Here is an 18846-nt window from a genome sequence, read left to right as displayed (position 1 = left end):
CCAGGTTGGTGTGGGGAGGCTCCGCTGCCTATCGACATGGACCGTTTTTCACACCAGCAGGCCTCGCTAAGTATGGATTTCCCTAGCTCTGTCTGGGGCAGCACATCTGTAGCGATGGATGCCTCTCAGTAGGCATCGATACCTCTCGATCTGGAGAGGCGTCGCGGCCTGTGGATTTCCGTAGCTACTTCCAGGGATGCCCAGCGCTAGGTGCTGAGAGTTATCGCTAAGTGTCGAGGTTGGTCCCGGCCGGTAGCCCTGGATACCGCTCGCTCTTGAGGGGCGTCCGTGGCTTTTCGTCTGTGGCCGATTTTGCTCGTGGTAGCCATCGAAGGGGATCGAGATCGAGCGCTCTCAGTAGCGAGCGGCGTGGATGCCTGTGCAATTCCAGACCTATCGACAGGGCTCGTTATCGATATATCGATAGCGAGCCCTGTCGCTAGGCCCGAAATTGACTGGTTCTCATCAGGCATGCCTAGCTTTTGCTGTGGGGCCCAGGTTGGTGTGGGGAGGCTCCGCTGCCTATCGACATGGACCGTTTTTCACACCAACAGGCCTCGCTAAGTATGGATTTCCCTAGGTCTAGCTTGGGCAGCACATCCGTAGCGATGGATGTCTCTCAGTAGGCATCGATACCTCTCGATCTGGAGAGGCGTCACGGCCTGTGGATTTCCATAGCAACTTGCAGGGATGCCCAGCGCTAGGTGCTGAGAGTTATCACTAAGTGTTGAGGTCGGTCCCGGCCGGTAGCCCTGCATACCGCTCGCTCTCGAGGGCCATCCGTGGCTGTTGCTCTGTGGCTGATTTTGCTCGTGGTAGCCATCGAAGGGGATCGAGATCGAGCGCTCTCAGTAGCGAGTGGCATGGATGCCTGTGCAATTCCAGACCTATCGACAGGGCTCGTTATCGATATATCGATAGTGAGTCCTGTCGCTAGGCCCGAAATTGACTGGTTCTTGTCAGGCATGCCTAGCTTTTGCTGTGGGGCCCAGGTTGGTGTGGGGAGGCTCCGCTGCCTATCGACATGGACCGTTTTTCACACCGGCAGGCCTGGCTGAGTATGGATTTCCCTAGCTCTGTCTGGGGCAGCACATCCGTAGCGATGGATGCCTCTCGGTAGGCATCGATACCTCTCGATCTGGAGAGGCGTCGCGGCCTGTGGATTTCCGTAGCTACTTCCAGGGATGCCCAGCGCTAGGTGCTGAGAGTTATCGCTAAGTGTCGAGGTCGGTCCCGGCCGGTAGCCCTGGATACCGCTCGCTCTCGAGGGGCGTCCGTGGCTTTTGGTCTGTGGGCGATTTTGCTCGTGGTAGCCATCGAAGGGGATCGAGATCGAGCGCTCTCAGTAGCGAGCGGCATGGATGCCTGTGCAATTCCAGACCTATCGACAGGGCTCGCTATCGATATATCGATAGCGAGCCCTGTCTATAGGCCCGAAATCGGCTGGTTCTCGTCAGGCATGCCTAGCTTTTGCTGTGGGGCCCGGGTTGCTGTGGGGAGGCTCCGCTGCCTATCGACATGGACCGTTTTTCACACCGGCAGGCCTGGCTGAGTATGGATTTCCCTAGCTCTGTCTGCGGCAGCACATCCATAGCGATGGATGCCTCTCGGTAGGCATCGATACCTCTCGATCTGGAGAGGCGTCGCGGCCTGTGGATTTCTGTAGCTACTTCCAGGGATGCCCAGCGCTAGGTGCTGAGAGTTATCGCTAAGTGTTGAGGTTGGTCCCGGCCGGTAGCCCTGGATACCGCTCGCTCTTGAGGGGCGTCCGTGGCTTTTGTTCTGTGGGCGATTTTGCTCGTGGTAGCCATCGAAGGGGATCGAGATCGAGCGCTCTCAGTAGCGAGTGGCATGGATGCCTGTGCAATTCCAGACCTATCGACAGGGCTCGCTATCGATATATCGATAGCGAGCCCTGTCGCTAGGCCCAAAATCGGCTGGTTCTTGTCAGGCATGCCTAGCTTTTGCTGTGGGGCCCAGGTTGCTGTGGGGAGGCTCCGCTGCCTGTCGACATGGACCGTTTTTCACACCGGCAGGCCTGGCTGAGTATGGATTTCCCTAGCTCTGTCTGGGGCAGCACATCTGTAGCGATGGATGCCTCTCAGTAGGCATCGATACCTCTCGATCTGGAGAGGCGTCGCGGCATGTGGATTTCCGTAGCTACTTCCAGGGATGCCCAGCACTAGGTGCTGAGAGTTATCGCTAAGTGTCGAGGTCGGTCCCGGCCGGTAGCCCTGCATACCGCTCGCTCTCGAGGGGCATCCGTGGCTTTTGGTCTGTGGCCGATTTTGCTCGTGGTAGCCATCGAAGGGGATCGAGATCGAGCGCTCTCAGTAGCGAGCGGCATGGATGCCTGTCCAATTCCAGACCTATCGACAGGGCTCGCTATCGATATATCGATAGCGAGCCCTGTCGCTAGGCCCAAAATCGGCTGGTTCTCGTCAGGCATGCCTAGATTTTGCTGTAGGGCCCGGGTTGCTGTGGGGAGGCGCCGCAGCCTATCGACATGGACCGTTTTTCACACCGGCAGGCCTGGCTGAGTATGGATTTCCCTAGCTCTGTCTGGGGCAGCACATCCGTAGCGATGGATGCCTCTCGGTAGGCATCGATACCTCTCGATCTGGAGAGGCGTCGCAGCCTGTGGATTTCCGTAGCTACTTCCAGGACTGCCCAGCGCTAGGTGCTGAGAGTTATCGCTAAGTGTCGAGGTCGGTCCCGGCCGGTAGCCCTGCATACCGCTCGCTCTCGAGGGGCATCCGTGGCTGTTGCTCTGTGGGCGATTTTGCTCGTGGTAGCCATCGAAGGGGATCGAGATCGAGCGCTCTCAGTAGCGAGTGGCATGGATGCCTGTGCAATTCCAGACCTATCGACAGGGCTCGCTATCGACATATCGGTAGCGAGCCCTGTCGCTAGGCCCGAAATTGACTGGTTCTTGTCAGGCATGCCTAGCTTTTGCTGTGGGGCCCGGGTTGCTGTGGGGAGGCGCCGCTGCCTGTCGACATGGACCGTTTTTCACACCGGCAGGCCTGGCTGAGTATGGACTTCCCTAGCTCTATCTGGGGCAGCACATGCATAGCGATGGATACCTCTCGGTAGACATCGATACCTCTCGATCTGGAGAGGCGTCGCGGCCTGTGGATTTCCGTAGCAACTTCCAGGGATGCCCAGCGCTAGGTGCTGAGAGTTATCGCTAAGTGTCGAGGTCGGTCCCGGCCGGTAGCCCTGCATACCGCTCGCTCTCGATGGGCTTCCGTGGCTTTTGGTCTGTGGGCGATACTGCTCGTGGTAGCCATCGAAGGGGATCGAGATCGAGCGCTCTCAGTAGCGATCGGCATGGATGCCTGTCCAATTCCGGACCTATCGACAGGGCTCGCTATCGATATATCGATAGCGAGCTCTGTCGCTAGGCCCAAAATCGGCTGGTTGTCGTCAGGCATGCCTAGCTTTTGCTGTGGGGCCCAGGTTGCTGTGGGGAGGCGCCGCTACCTATCGACATGTACCGTTTTTCACACCGGCAGGCCTGGCTGAGTATGGATTTCCCTAGGTCTAGCTGGGGCAGCACATCCGTAGCGATGGATGCCTCTCGGTAGGCATCGATACCTCTCGATCTGGAGAGGCGTCGCGGCCTGTGGATTTCCGTAGCAACTTCCAGGGATGCCCAGCGCTAGGTGCTGAGAGTTATCGCTAAGTGTCGAGGTTGGTCCCGGCCGGTAGCCCTGCATACCGCTCGCTCTCGAGGGGCGTCCGTGGCTTTTGGTCTGTGGGCGATTTTGCTCGTGGTAGCCATCGAAGGGGATCGAGATCGAGCGCTCTCAGTAGCGAGCGGCATGGATGCCTGTGCAATTCCAGACCTATCGACAGGGCTCGCTATCGATATATCGATAGCGAGCCCTGTCGCTAGGCCCGAAATTGACTGGTTCTGGTCAGGCATGCCTAGCTTTTGCTGTGGGGCCCAGGTTGGTGTGGGGAGGCTCCGCTGCCTATCGACATGTACCGTTTTTCACACCGGCAGGCCTGGCTGAGTATGGATTTCCCTAGCTCTATCTGGGGCAGCACATGCATAGCGATGGATACCTCTCGGTAGACATCGATACCTCTCGATCAGGAGAGGCGTCGCGGCCTGTGGATTTCCATAGCAACTTCCAGGGATGCCCAGCGCTAGGTGCTGAGAGTTATCGCTAAGTGTCGAGGTCGGTCCCGGCCGGTCGCCCTGCATACCACTCACTCTTGAGGGGCGTCTGTGGCTTTTGCTCTGTGGGCGATTTTGCTCGTGGTAGCCATCGAAGGGGATCGAGATCGAGCGCTCTCAGTAGCGATCGGCATGGATGCCTGTGCAATTCCAGACCTATCGACAGGGCTCGCTATCGATATATCGATAGCGAGTCCTGTCGCTAGGCCCAAAATCGGCTGGTTCTTGTCAGGCATGCCTTGCTTTTGCTGTGGGGCCCGGGTTGGTGTGGGGAGGCTCCGCTGCCTGTCGACATGGACCGTTTTTCACACCGGCAGGCCTGGCTGAGTATGGATTTCCCTAGCTCTGTCTGGGGCAGCACATCTGTAGCGATGGATGCCTCTCAGTAGGCATCGATACCTCTCGATCTGGAGAGGCGTCGCGGCCTGTGGATTTCCGTAGCTACTTCCAGGGATGCCCAGCACTAGGTGCTGAGAGTTATCGCTAAGTGTCGAGGTCGGTCCTGGCCGGTAGCCCTGCATACCGCTCGCTCTCGAGGGGCATCCGTGGCTTTTGGTCTGTGGCCGATTTTGCTCGTGGTAGCCATCGAAGGGGATCGAGATCGAGCGCTCTCAGTAGCGAGCGGCATGGATGCCTGTCCAATTCCGGACCTATCGACAGGGCTCGCTATCGATATATTGATAGCGAGCTCTGTCGCTAGGCCCAAAATCGGCTGGTTGTCGTCAGGCATGCCTAGCTTTTGCTGTGGGGCCCAGGTTGGTGTGGGGAGGCGCCGCAGCCTATCGACATGTACCGTTTTTCACACCGGCAGGCCTGGCTGAGTATGGATTTCCCTAGGTCTAGCTGGGGCAGCACATCCGTAGCGATGGATGCCTCTCGGTAGGCATCGATACCTCTCGATCTGGAGAGGCGTCGCGGCCTGTGGATTTCCGTAGCAACTTCCAGGGATGCCCAGCGCTAGGTGCTGAGAGTTATCACTAAGTGTCGAGGTTGGTCCCGGCCGGTAGCCCTGGATACCGCTCGCTCTTGAGGGGCGTCCGTGGCTTTTCGTCTGTGGGCGATTTTGCTCGTGGTAGCCATCGAAGGGGATCGAGATCGAGCGCTCTCAGTAGCGAGCGGCATGGATGCCTGTGCAATTCCAGACCTATCGACAGGGCTCGTTATCGATATATCGATAGCGAGCCCTGTCGCTAGGCCCGAAATTGACTGGTTCTCATCAGGCATGCCTAGCTTTTGCTGTGGGGCCCAGGTTGGTGTGGGGAGGCTCCGCTGCCTATCGACATGGACCGTTTTTCACACCAACAGGCCTCGCTTAGTATGGATTTCCCTAGGTCTAGCTTGGGCAGCACATCCGTAGCGATGGATGCCTCTCAGTAGGCATCGATACCTCTCGATCTGGAGAGGCGTCACGGCCTGTGGATTTCCATAGCAACTTGCAGGGATGCCCAGCGCTAGGTGCTGAGAGTTATCGCTAAGTGTCGAGGTCGGTCCCGGCCGGTAGCCCTGCATACCACTCACTCTTGAGGGGCGTCTGTGGCTTCTGGTCTGTGGGCGATTTTGCTCGTGGTAGCCATCGAAGGGGATCGAGATCGAGCGCTCTCAGTAGCGATCGGCATGGATGCCTGTGCAATTCCAGACCTATCGACAGGGCTCGTTATCGATAGATCGATAGCGAGTCCTGTCGCTAGGCCTGAAATCGGCTGGTTGTCGTCAGGCATGCCTAGCTTTTGCTGTGGGGCCCAGGTTGGTGTGGGGAGGCTCCGCTGCCTATCGACATGGACCGTTTTTCACACCGGCAGGCCTGGCTGAGTATGGATTTCCCTAGCTCTGTCTGGGGCAGCACATCCGTAGCGATGGATGCCTCTCGGTAGGCATCGATACCTCTCGATCTGGAGAGGCGTCGCGGCCTGTGGATTTCCGTAGCTACTTCCAGGGATGCCCAGCGCTAGGTGCTGAGAGTTATCGCTAAGTGTCGAGGTCGGTCCCGGCCGGTAGCCCTGCATACCGCTCGCTCTCGAGGGGCGTCCGTGGCTTTTGTTCTGTGGGCGATTTTGCTCGTGGTAGCCATCGAAGGGGATCGAGATCGAGCGCTCTCAGTAGCGAGCGGCATGGATGCCTGTGCAATTCCAGACCTATCGACAGGGCTCGCTATCGATATATCGATAGCGAGCCCTGTCTATAGGCCCGAAATCGGCTGGTTCTTGTCAGGCATGCCTAGCTTTTGCTGTGGGGGCCGGGTTGCTGTGGGGAGGCTCCGCTGCCTATCGACATGGACCGTTTTTCACACCGGCAGGCCTGGCTGAGTATGGATTTCCCTAGCTCTGTCTGCGGCAGCACATGCATAGCGATGGATGCCTCTCGGTAGGCATCGATACCTCTCGATCTGGAGAGGCGTCGCGGCCTGTGGATTTCTGTAGCTACTTCCAGGGATGCCCAGCGCTAGGTGCTGAGAGTTATCGCTAAGTGTCGAGGTTGGTCCCGGCCGGTAGCCCTGGATACCGCTCGCTCTTGAGGGGCATCCGTGGCTTTTGTTCTGTGGGCGATTTTGCTCGTGGTAGCCATCGAAGGAGATCGAGATCGAGCGCTCTCAGTAGCGAGCGGCATGGATGCCTGTCCAATTCCAGACCTAGCGACAGGGCTCGCTATCGATATATCGGGAGCGAGCCCTGTCGCTAGGCCCGAAATTGACTGGTTCTCGTCAGGCATGCCTAGCTTTTGCTGTAGGGCCCGGGTTGCTGTGGGGAGGCGCCGCTGCCTATCGACATGTACCGTTTTTCACACCGGCAGGCCTGGCTGAGTATGGATTTCCCTAGCTCTGTCTGGGGCTGCACATGCATAGCGATGGATGCCTCTCGGTAGGCATCGATACCTCTCGATCTGGAGAGGCGTCGCGGCCTGTGGATTTCCGTAGCTACTTCCAGGGATGCCCAGCGCTAGGTACTGAGAGTTATCACTAAGTGTCGAGGTCGGTCCCGGCCGGTAGCCCTGCATACCGCTCGCTCTCGAGGGCCATCCGTGGCTGTTGCTCTGTGGCTGATTTTGCTCGTGGTAGCCATCGAAGGGGATCGAGATCGAGCGCTCTCAGTAGCGAGTGGCATGGATGCCTGTGCAATTCCGGACCTGTCGACAGAGCTCGCTATCGATATATCGATAGCGAGCCCTGTCGCTAGGCCCAAAATCGGCTGGTTCTCGTCAGGCATGCCTAGCTTTTGCTGTGGGGCCCAGGTTGGTGTGGGGAGGCTCCGCTGCCTATCGACATGGACCGTTTTTCACACCAGCAGGCCTCGCTAAGTATGGATTTCCCTAGCTCTGTCTGGGGCAGCACATCCGTAGCGATGGATGCCTCTCGGTAGACATCGATACCTCTCGATCAGGAGAGGCGTCGCGGCCTGTGGATTTCCGTAGCTACTTCCAGGGATGCCCAGCGCTAGGTGCTGAGAGTTATCGCTAAGTGTCGAGGTCGGTCCCGGCCGGTCGCCCTGCATACCACTCACTCTTGAGGGGCGTCTGTGGCTTTTGCTCTGTGGGCGATTTTGCTCGTGGTAGCCATCGAAGGGGATCGAGATCGAGCGCTCTCAGTAGCGATCGGCATGGATGCCTGTGCAATTCCAGACCTATCGACAGGGCTCGCTATCGATATATCGATAGCGAGCCCTGTCGCTAGGCCCAAAATCGGCTGGTTCTCGTCAGGCATGCCTAGCTTTTGCTGTGGGGCCCAGGTTGCTGTGGGGAGGCTCCGCTGCCTGTCGACATGGACCGTTTTTCACACCGGCAGGCCTGGCTGAGTATGGATTTCCCTAGCTCTGTCTGGGGCAGCACATCTGTAGCGATGGATGCCTCTCAGTAGGCATCGATACCTCTCGATCTGGAGAGGCGTCGCGGCCTGTGGATTTCCGTAGCTACTTCCAGGGATGCCCAGCACTAGGTGCTGAGAGTTATCGCTAAGTGTCGAGGTCGGTCCCGGCCGGTAGCCCTGCATACCGCTCGCTCTCGAGGGGCATCCGTGGCTTTTGGTCTGTGGCCGATTTTGCTCGTGGTAGCCATCGAAGGGGATCGAGATCGAGCGCTCTCAGTAGCGAGCGGCATGGATGCCTGTGCAATTCCAGACCTATCGACAGGGCTCGTTATCGATATATCGATAGCGAGCCCTGTCTATAGGCCCGAAATTGACTGGTTCTCGTCAGGCATGCCTAGCTTTTGCTGTGGGGCCCAGGTTGGTGTGGGGAGGCTCCGCTGCCTATCGACATGTACCGTTTTTCACACCGGCAGGCCTGGCTGAGTATGGATTTCCCTAGCTCTGTCTGGGGCAGCACATCCGTAGCGATGGATGCCTCTCGGTAGACATCGATACCTCTCGATCTGGAGAGGCGTCGCGGCCTGTGGATTTCCGTAGCAACTTCCAGGGATGCCCAGCGCTAGGTGCTGAGAGTTATCGCTAAGTGTCGAGATCGGTCCCGGCCGGTAGCCCTGCATACTGCTCGCTCTCGATGGGCTTCCGTGGCTTTTGGTCTGTGGGCGATTTTGCTCGTGGTAGCCATCGAAGGGGATCGAGTTCGAGCGCTCTCAGTAGCGAGCGGCATGGATGCCTGTGCAATTCCAGACCTGTCGACAGGGCTCGCTATCGATATATCGATAGCGAGCCCTGTCTATAGGCCCGAAATCGGCTGGTTCTCGTCAGGCATGCCTAGCTTTTGCTGTGGGGCCCGGGTTGCTGTGGGGAGGCGCCGCAGCCTATCGACATGGACCGTTTTTCACACCGGCAGGCCTGGCTGAGTATGGATTTCCCTAGCTCTGTCTGCGGCAGCACATCTGTAGCGATGGATGCCTCTCGGTAGGCATCGATACCTCTCGATCTGGAGAGGCGTCGCGGCCTGTGGATTTCCGTAGCTACTTCCAGGGATGCCCAGCACTAGGTGCTGAGAGTTATCGCTAAGTGTTGAGGTTGGTCCCGGCCGGTAGCCCTGCATACCTCTCGCTCTCGAGGGGCGTCCGTGGCTTTTGGTCTGTGGGCGATTTTGCTCGTGGTAGCCATCGAAGGGGATCGAGATCGAGCGCTCTCAGTAGCGAGCGGCGTGGATGCCTGTGCAATTCCAGACCTATCGACAGGGCTCACTGTCGATATATTGATAGCGAGCCCTGTCGCTAGGCCTGAAATCGGCTGGTTGTCGTCAGGCATGCCTAGCTTTTGCTGTGGGGCCCAGGTTGGTGTGGGGAGGCTCCGCAGCCTATCGACATGGACCGTTTTTCACACCGGCAGGCCTCGCTAAGTATGGATTTCCCTAGCTCTAGCTTGGGCAGCACATCCGTAGCGATGGATGCCTCTCGGTAGGCATCGATACCTCTCGATCTGGAGAGGCGTCACGGCCTGTGGATTTCCATAGCAACTTCCAGGGATGCCCAGCGCTAGGTGCTGAGAGTTATCGCTAAGTGTCGAGGTCGGTCCCGGCCGGTAGCCCTGCATACCACTCACTCTTGAAGGGCGTCTGTGGCTTTTGGTCTGTGGGCGATTTTGCTCGTGGTAGCCATCAAAGGGGATCGAGATCGAGCACTCTCAGTAACGATCGGCATGGATGCCTGTGCAATTCCAGACCTATCGACAGGGCTCACTGTCGATATATCGATAGCGAGCCCTGTCGCTAGGCCCGAAATCGGCTGGTTCTCGTCAGGCATGCCTAGCTTTTGCTGTAGGGCCCAGGTTGGTGTGGAGAGGCGCCGCTGCCTATCGACATGGACCGTTTTTCACACCGGCAGGCCTGGCTGAGTATGGATTTCCCTAGCTGTATCTGGGGCAGCACATGCATATCAATGGATACCTCTCGGTAGGCATCGATACCTCTCGATCTGGAGAGGCGTCGCGGCCTGTGGATTTCCGTAGCTACTTCCAGGGATGCCCAGCGCTAGGTGCTGAGAGTTATTGCTAAGTGTCGAGGTCGGTCCCGGCCGGTAGCCCTGGATACCGCTCGCTCTCGAGGGGCGTCCGTGGCTTTTGTTCTGTGGGCGATTTTGCTCGTGGTAGCCATCGAAGGGGATCGAGATCGAGCGCTCTCAGCAGCGAGCGGCATGGATGCCTGTGCAATTCCAGACCTATCGACAGGGCTCGCTATCGATATATCGATAGCGAGCCCTGTCGCTAGGCCCAAAATCGGCTGGTTCTCGTCAGGCATGCCTAGCTTTTGCTGTGGGGCCCAGGTTGGTGTGGGGAGGCGCCGCTACCTATCGACATGGACCGTTTTTCACACCGGCAGGCCTGGCTGAGTATGGATTTCCCTAGCTCTGTCTGGGGCAGCACATCCATAGCGATGGATGCCTCTCGGTAGGCATCGATACCTCTCGATCTGGAGAGGCGTCGCGGCCTGTGGATTTCCGTAGCTACTTCCAGGGATGCCCAGCGCTAGGTGCTGAGAGTTATCGCTAAGTGTCGAGGTCGGTCCCGGCCGGTAGCCCTGCATACCGCTCGCTCTCGAGGGGCATGCGTGACTGTTGCTCTGTGGGCGATTTTGCTCGTGGTAGCCATCGAAGGGGATCGAGATCGAGCGCTCTCAGTAACGATCGGCATGGATGCCTGTCCAATTCCAGACCTATCGACAGGGTTCGTTATCGACATATCGATAGCAAGTCCTGTCGCTAGGCCCAAAATCGGCTGGTTCTCGTCAGGCATGCCTAGCTTTTGCTGTGGGGCCCAGGTTGGTGTGGGGAGGCTTCACTGCCTATCGACATGGACCGTTTTTCACACCGGCAGGCCTGGCTGAGTATGGATTTCCCTAGCTCTGTCTGGGGCAGCACATGCATAGCGATGGATACCTCTCGGTAGGCATCGATACCTCTCGATCTGGAGAGGCGTCGCGGCCTGTGGATTTCTGTAGCAACTTCCAGGGATGCCCAGCGCTAGGTGCTGAGAGTTATCGCTAAGTGTCGAGATCGGTCCCGGCCGGTAGCCCTGGATACCGCTCGCTCTCGAGGGCCATCCGTGGCTTTTGGTCTGTGGGCGATTTTGCTCGTGGTAGCCATCGAAGGGGATTGAGATCGAGTGCTCTCAGTAGCGAGCGGCATGGATGCCTGTGCAATTCCCGACCTATCGACAGGGCTCGCTATCGATATATCGATAGCGAGTCCTGTCGCTAGGCCCGAAATCGACTGGTTGTCGTCAGGCATGCCTAGCTTTTGCTATGGGGCCCAGGTTGGTGTGGGGAGGCACCGCAGCCTATCGACATGGGCCGTTTTTCACACCGGCAGGCCTCGCTAAGTATGGATTTCCCTAGCTCTAGATTGGGCAGCACATCCGTAGCGATGGATGCCTCTCGGTGGGCATCGATACCTCTCGATCTGGAGAGGCGTCACGGCCTGTGGATTTCCATAGCAACTTCCAGGGATGCCCAGCGCTAGGTGCTGAGAGTTATCGCTAAGTGTCGAGGTCGGTCCCGGCCGGTAGCCCTGCATACCGCTCGCTCTCGATGGGCTTCCGTGGCTTTTGTTCTGTGGGCGATTTTGCTCATGGTAGCCTTCGAAGGGGATCGAGATCGAGCGCTCTCAGCAGCGAGCGGCATGGATGCCTGTGCAATTCCAGACCTATCGACAGGGCTCATTATCGATATATCGATAGCGAGCCCTGTCGCTAGGCCCGAAATTGACTGGTTCTCGTCAGGCATGCCTAGATTTTGCTGTAGGGCCCGGGTTGGTGTAGGGAGGCGCCGCAGCGTATCGACATGGACCGTTTTTCACACCGGCGGGCCTTGATGAGTATGGATTTCCCTAGCTCTGTCTGGGGCAGCACATCCGTAGCGATGGATGCCTCTCGGTAGGCATCGATACCTCTCGATCTGGAGAGGCGTCGCAGCCTGTGGATTTCCGTAGCTACTTCCAGGGATGCCCAGCGCTAGGTGCTGAGAGTTATCGCTAAGTGTCGAGGTCGGTCCTGGCCGGTAGCCCTGGATACCGCTCGCTCTCGAGGGGCTTCCGTGGCTTTTGATCTGTGGGCGATTTTGCTCATGGTAGCCTTCGAAGGGGATCGAGATCGAGCGCTCTCAGTAGTGAGCGGCATGGATGCCTGTGCAATTCCAGACCTATCGACAGGGCTCGCTATCAATATATCGATAGCGAGCCCTGTCGCTAGGCCCAAAATCGGCTGGTTCTTGTCAGGCATGCCTAGCTTTTGCTGTAGGGCCCAGGTTGCTGTGGGGAGGCACCGCAGCCTATTGACATGGACCGTTTTTCACACCGGCAGGCCTGGCTGAGTATGGAATTCCCTAGCTCTGTCTGGGGCAGCACATCCGTAGCAATGGATACCTCTCGGTAGGCATCGATACCTCTCGATCTGGAGAGGCGTTGCGGCCTGTGGATTTCCATAGCAACTTCCAGGGATGCCCAGCGCTAGGTGCTGAGAGTTATCGCTAAGTGTCGAGGTCGGTCCCGGCCGGTAGCCCTGGATACCGCTCGCTCTCGAGGGGCGTCCGTGGCTTTTCGTCTGTGGGCGATTTCGCTCGTGGTAGCCATCGAAGGGGATCGAGATCGAGCGCTCTCAGTAGCGAGCGGCATGGATGCCTGTGCAATTCCCGACCTATCGACAGGGCTCGCTATCGATATATCGATAGCGAGTCCTGTCGCTAGGCCCAAAATCGGCTGGTTCTCGTCAGGCATGCCTAGCTTTTGCTGTAGGGCCCGGGTTGCTGGGGGAAGCGCCGCAGCCTGTCGACATGGACCGTTTTTCACACCGGCAGGCCTGGCTGAGTATGAATTTCCCTAGGTCTAGCTTGGGCAGCACATCCGTAGCGATGGATGCCTCGCAGTAGGCATCGATACCTCTCGATCTGGAGAGGCGTCGCGGCCTGTGGATTTCCGTAGCTACTTCCAGGGATGCCCAGCGCTAGGTGCTGAGAGTTATCGCTAAGTGTCGAGGTTGGTGCCGGCCGGTAGCCCTGCATACCTCTCGCTCTCGAGGTGCATCCGTAGCTTTTGGTCTGTGGGCGATACTGCTCGTGGAAGCCATCGAAGGGGATCGAGATCGAGCGCTCTCAGTAACGATCGGCATGGATGCCTGTCCAATTCCAGACCTATCGACAGGGTTCGTTATCGACATATCGATAGCAAGTCCTGTCGCTAGGCCCAAAATCGGCTGGTTGTCATCAGGCATGCCTAGCTTTTGCTGTGGGGCCCGGGTTGGTGTGGGGAGGCGCCGCTGCCTATCGACATGGACCGTTTTTCACACCGGCGGGCCTTGCCGAGTATGAGATTCCCTAGCTCTGTCTGGGGCAGCACATCCGTAGCGATGGATGCCTCTCAGTAGGCATCGATACCTCTCGATCTGGAGAGGCGTCACGGCCTGTGGATTTCCATAGCAACTTCCAGGGATGCCCAGCGCTAGGTGCTGAGGTTATCGCTAAGTGTCGAGGTCGGTCCCGGCCGGTAGCCCTGCATACCGCTCGCTCTCGAGGGGCGTCCGTGGCTTTTGGTCTGTGGGCGATTTTGCTCGTGGTAGCCATCGAAGGGGATCGAGATCGAGCGCTCTCAGTAGCGAGCGGCATGGATGCCTGTGCAATTCCCGACCTATCGACAGGGCTCGCTATCGATATATCGATAGCGAGCCCTGTCGCTAGGCCCGAAATCGGCTGGTTCTCGTCAGGCATGCCTAGCTTTTGCTGTAGGGCCCGGATTGGTGTGGGGAGGCGCCGCTGCCTATTGACATGGACCGTTTTTCACACCGGCAGGCCTGGCTGAGTATGGATTTCCCTAGCTCTGTCTGGGGCAGCACATCCGTAGCGATGGATGCCTCTCGGTAGACATCGATACCTCTCGATCTGGAGAGGCGTCACGGCCTGTGGATTTCCGTAGCTACTTCCAGGGATGCCCAGCGCTAGGTGCTGAGAGTTATCGCTAAGTGCTGAGGTTGGTCCCGGCCGGTAGCCCTGCAAACCTCTCGCTCTCGAGGGGCATCCGTGGCTTTTGGTCTGTGGGCGATTTTGCTCGTGGTAGCCATCGAAGGGGATCGAGATCGAGCGCTCTCAGTAGCGAGCGGCATGGATGCCTGTGCAATTCCCGACCTATCGACAGGGCTCGCTATCGATATATCGATAGCGAGCCCTGTCGCTAGGCCCGAAATTGACTGGTTCTCGTCAGGCATGCCTAGCTTTTGCTGTGGGGCCCAGGTTGGTGTGGGGAGGCTCCGCTGCCTATCGACATGCACCGTTTTTCACACCGGCAGGCCTAGCTAAGTATGGATTTCCCTAGGTCTAGCTTGGGCAGCACATCCGTAGCGATGGATGCCTCTCGGTAGACATCGATACCTCTCGATCTGGAGAGGCGTCACGGCCTGTGGATTTCCATAGCAACTTCCAGGGATGCCCAGCGCTAGGTGCTGAGAGTTATCGCTAAGTGTCGAGGTTGGTCCCGGCCGGTAGCCCTGCATACCGCTCGCTCTCGAGGGGCGTCCGTGGCTGTTGCTCTGTGGCCGATTTTGCTCGTGGTAGCCATCGAAGGGGATCGAGATCGAGCGCTCTCAGTAACGATCGGCATGGATGCCTGTCCAATTCCAGACCTATCGACAGGGCTCGCTATCCATATATCGATAGCGAGTCCTGTCGCTAGGCCCAAAATCGGCTGGTTCTTGTCAGGCATGCCTAGCTTTTGCTGTGGGGCCCGGGTTGCTGTGGGGAGGCACCGCAGCCTATCGACATGGACCATTTTTCACACCGGCAGGCCTGGCTGAGTATGGATTTCCCTAGCTCTGTCTGGGGCAGCACATCTGTAGCGATGGATGCCTCTCGGTAGGCATCGATACCTCTCGATCTGGAGAGGCGTCGCGGCCTGTGGATTTCCGTAGCTACTTCCAGGGATGCCCAGCGCTAGGTGCTGAGAGTTATCGCTAAGTGTCGAGGTTGGTCCTGGCCGGTAGCCCTGGATACCGCTCGCTCTCGCGGGGCGTCCGTGGCTTTTGGTCTGTGGGCGATTTTGCTCGTGGTAGCCATCGAAGGGGATCGAGATCGAGCGCTCTCAGTAGCGAGCGGCTTGGATGCCTGTGCAATTCCAGACCTATTGACAGGGCTCGCTATCCATATATCGATAGCGAGTCCTGTCGCTAGGCCCAAAATCGGCTGGTTCTCGTCAGGCATGCCTAGCTTTTGCTGTAGGGCCCAGGTTGGTGTGGGGAGGCTCCGCTGCCTATCATCATGGACCGTTTTTCACACCAACAGGCCTCGCTAAGTATGGATTTCCCTAGGTCTAGCTTGGGCAGCACATCCGTAGCGATGGATGCCTCTCAGTAGGCATCGATACCTCTCGATCTGGAGAGGCGTCACGGCCTGTGCATTTCCATAGCAACTTGCAGGGATGCCCAGCGCTAGGTGCTGAGAGTTATCACTAAGTGTCGAGGTTGGTCCCGGCCGGTAGCCCTGCATACCGCTCGCTCTCGAGGGCCATCCGTGGCTGTTGCTCTGTGGCCGATTTTGCTCGTGGTAGCCATCGAAGGGGATCGAGATCGAGCGCTCTCAGCAGCGAGCGGCATGGATGCCTGTGCAATTCCAGACCTATCGACAGGGCTCGTTATCGATATATCGATAGCGAGTCCTGTCGCTAGGCCCGAAATTGACTGGTTCTGGTCAGGCATGCCTAGCTTTTGCTGTGGGGCCCAGGTTGCTGTGGGGAGGCTCCGCTGCCTGTCGACATGGACCGTTTTTCACACCGGCAGGCCTGGCTGAGTATGGATTTCCCTAGCTCTGTCTGGGGCAGCACATCTGTAGCGATGGATGCCTCTCGGTAGGCATCGATACCTCTCGATCTGGAGAGGCGTCGCGGCCTGTGGATTTCCGTAGCTACTTCCAGGGATGCCCAGCACTAGGTGCTGAGAGTTATCGCTAAGTGTTGAGGTTGGTCCCGGCCGGTAGCCCTGCATACCTCTCGCTCTCGAGGGGCGTCCGTGGCTTTTGGTCTGTGGGCGATTTTGCTCGTGGTAGCCATCGAAGGGGATCGAGATCGAGCGCTCTCAGTAGCGAGCGGCATGGATGCCTGTCCAATTCCCGACCTATCGACAGGGCTCGTTATCGACATATCGATAGCAAGTCCTGTCGCTAGGCCCGAAATCGGCTGGTTCTTGTCAGGCATGCCTAGCTTTTGCTGTAGGGCCCGGGTTGCTGTGGGGAGGCGCCGCTGCCTATCGACATGTACCGTTTTTCACACCGGCAGGCCTCGCTAAGTATGGATTTCCCTAGGTCTAGCTTGGGCAGCACATCCGTAGCGATGGATGCCTCTCAGTAGGCATCGATACCTCTCGATCTGGAGAGGCGTCACGGCCTGTGGATTTCCATAGCAACTTCCAGGGATGCCCAGCGCTAGGTGCTGAGAGTTATCGCTAAGTGTCGAGGTCGGTCCCGGCCGGTAGCCCTGCATACCTCTCGCTCTCGAGGGCCATCCGTGGCTTTTGGTCTGTGGGCGATTTTGCTCGTGGTAGCCATCGAAGGGGATCGAGATCGAGCGCTCTCAGTAGCGAGTGGCATGGATGCCTGTCCAATTCCGGACCTATCGACAGGGCTCGCTATCGATATATCGATAGCGAGCCCTGTCGCTAGGCCCGAAATCGGCTGGTTCTCGTCAGGCATGCCTAGCTTTTGCTGTGGGGCCCAGGTTGGTGTGGGGAGGCTCCGCTGCCTATCGACATGGACCGTTTTTCACACCGGCAGGCCTCGCTAAGTATGGATTTCCCTAGCTCTGTCTGGGGCAGCACATCCGTAGCGATGGATGCCTCTCGGTAGACATCGATACCTCTCGATCAGGAGAGGCGTCGCGGCCTGTGGATTTCCATAGCAACTTCCAGGGATGCCCAGCGCTAGGTGCTGAGAGTTATCGCTAAGTGTCGAGGTCGGTCCCGGCCGGTCGCCCTGCATACCACTCACTCTTGAGGGGCGTCTGTGGCTTCTGGTCTGTGGGCGATTTTGCTCGTGGTAGCCATCGAAGGGGATCGAGATCGAGCGCTCTCAGTAGCGAGCGGCATGGATGCCTGTCCAATTCCAGACCTATCGACAGGGCTCGTTATCGATATATCGATAGCGAGTCCTGTCGCTAGGCCTGAAATCGGCTGGTTCTCGTCAGGCATGCCTAGCTTTTGCTGTGGGGCCCAGGTTGGTGTGGGGAGGCTCCGCTGCCTGTCGACATGGACCGTTTTTCACACCGGCAGGCCTGGCTGAGTATGGATTTCCCTAGCTCTGTCTGGGGCAGCACATCCGTAGCGATGGATGCCTCTCGGTAGGCATCGATACCTCTCGATCTGGAGAGGCGTCGCGGCCTGTGGATTTCCGTAGCTACTTCCAGGGATGCCCAGCGCTAGGTGCTGAGAGTTATCGCTAAGTGTCGAGGTCGGTCCCGGCCGGTAGCCCTGGATACCGCTCGCTCTCGAGGGGCGTCCGTGGCTTTTGGTCTGTGGGCGATTTTGCTCGTGGTAGCCATCGAAGGGGATCGAGATCGAGCGCTCTCAGTAGCGAGCGGCATGGATGCCTGTGCAATTCCAGACCTATCGACAGGGCTCGCTATCGATATATCGATAGCGAGCCCTGTCTATAGGCCCGAAATCGGCTGGTTCTCGTCAGGCATGCCTAGCTTTTGCTGTGGGGCCCGGGTTGCTGTGGGGAGGCTCCGCAGCCTATCGACATGGACCGTTTTTCACACTGGCAGGCCTGGCTGAGTATGGATTTCCCTAGCTCTGTCTGCGGCAGCACATCCATAGCGATGGATGCCTCTCGGTAGGCATCGATACCTCTCGATCTGGAGAGGCGTCGCGGCCTGTGGATTTCCGTAGCAACTTCCAGGGATGCCCAGCGCTAGGTGCTGAGAGTTATCGCTAAGTGTCGAGGTTGGTCCTGGCCGGTAGCCCTGGATACCGCTCGCTCTTGAGGGGCGTCCGTGGCTTTTGTTCTGTGGGCGATTTTGCTCGTGGTAGCCATCGAAGGGGATCGAGATCGAGCGCTCTCAGTAGCGAGCGGCATGGATGCCTGTCCAATTCCAGACCTAGCGACAGGGCTCGCTATCGATATATCGGGAACGAGCCCTGTCGCTAGGCCCGAAATTGACTGGTTCTCGTCAGGCATGCCTAGCTTTTGCTGTAGGGCCCGGGTTGCTGTGGGGAGGCGCCGCTGCCTATCGACATGTACCGTTTTTCACACCGGCAGGCCTTGCTGAGTATGGATTTCCCTAGCTCTGTCTGGGGCTGCACATGCATAGCGATGGATGCCTCTCGGTAGGCATCGATACCTCTCGATCTGGAGAGGCGTCGCGGCCTGTGGATTTCCGTAGCTACTTCCAGGGATGCCCAGCGCTAGGTACTGAGAGTTATCACTAAGTGTCGAGGTCGGTCCCGGCCGGTAGCCCTGCATACCACTCACTCTTGAGGGGCGTCCGTGGCTTTTGTTCTGTGGGCGATTTTGCTCGTGGTAGCCATCGAAGGGGATCGAGATCGAGCGCTCTCAGTAGCGAGCGGCATGGATGCCTGTGCAATTCCCGACCTATCGACAGGGCTCGTTATCGATATATCGATAGCGAGTCCTGTCGCTAGGCCCAAAATCGGCTGGTTCTCGTCAGGCATGCCTAGCTTTTGCTGTGGGGCCCAGGTTGGTGTGGGGAGGCTCCGCTGCCTATCGACATGGACCGTTTTTCACACCGGCAGGCCTGGCTGAGTATGG

General features: G+C 58.2%; 1 protein-coding gene across 4 annotated transcripts in view; it reads left to right on the top strand.

Moving 5' to 3' along the window:
- The window catches only part of LOC112988015 (ciliary neurotrophic factor receptor subunit alpha), a 333191-nt gene that overhangs the window by 183880 nt on the left and 130465 nt on the right, over positions 1 to 18846 (top strand). The gene's annotated exons all lie outside the window — the stretch shown is intronic.

This window comes from Dromaius novaehollandiae, chromosome W (genome assembly GCF_036370855.1).
Source record: "Dromaius novaehollandiae isolate bDroNov1 chromosome W, bDroNov1.hap1, whole genome shotgun sequence".
In the NCBI taxonomy this organism is placed as follows: Eukaryota; Metazoa; Chordata; class Aves; order Casuariiformes; family Dromaiidae; genus Dromaius; species Dromaius novaehollandiae.
The sequence above is the reverse complement of the archived record's forward strand: the minus strand, read 5'-3'. Positions and strand labels throughout refer to the sequence as shown.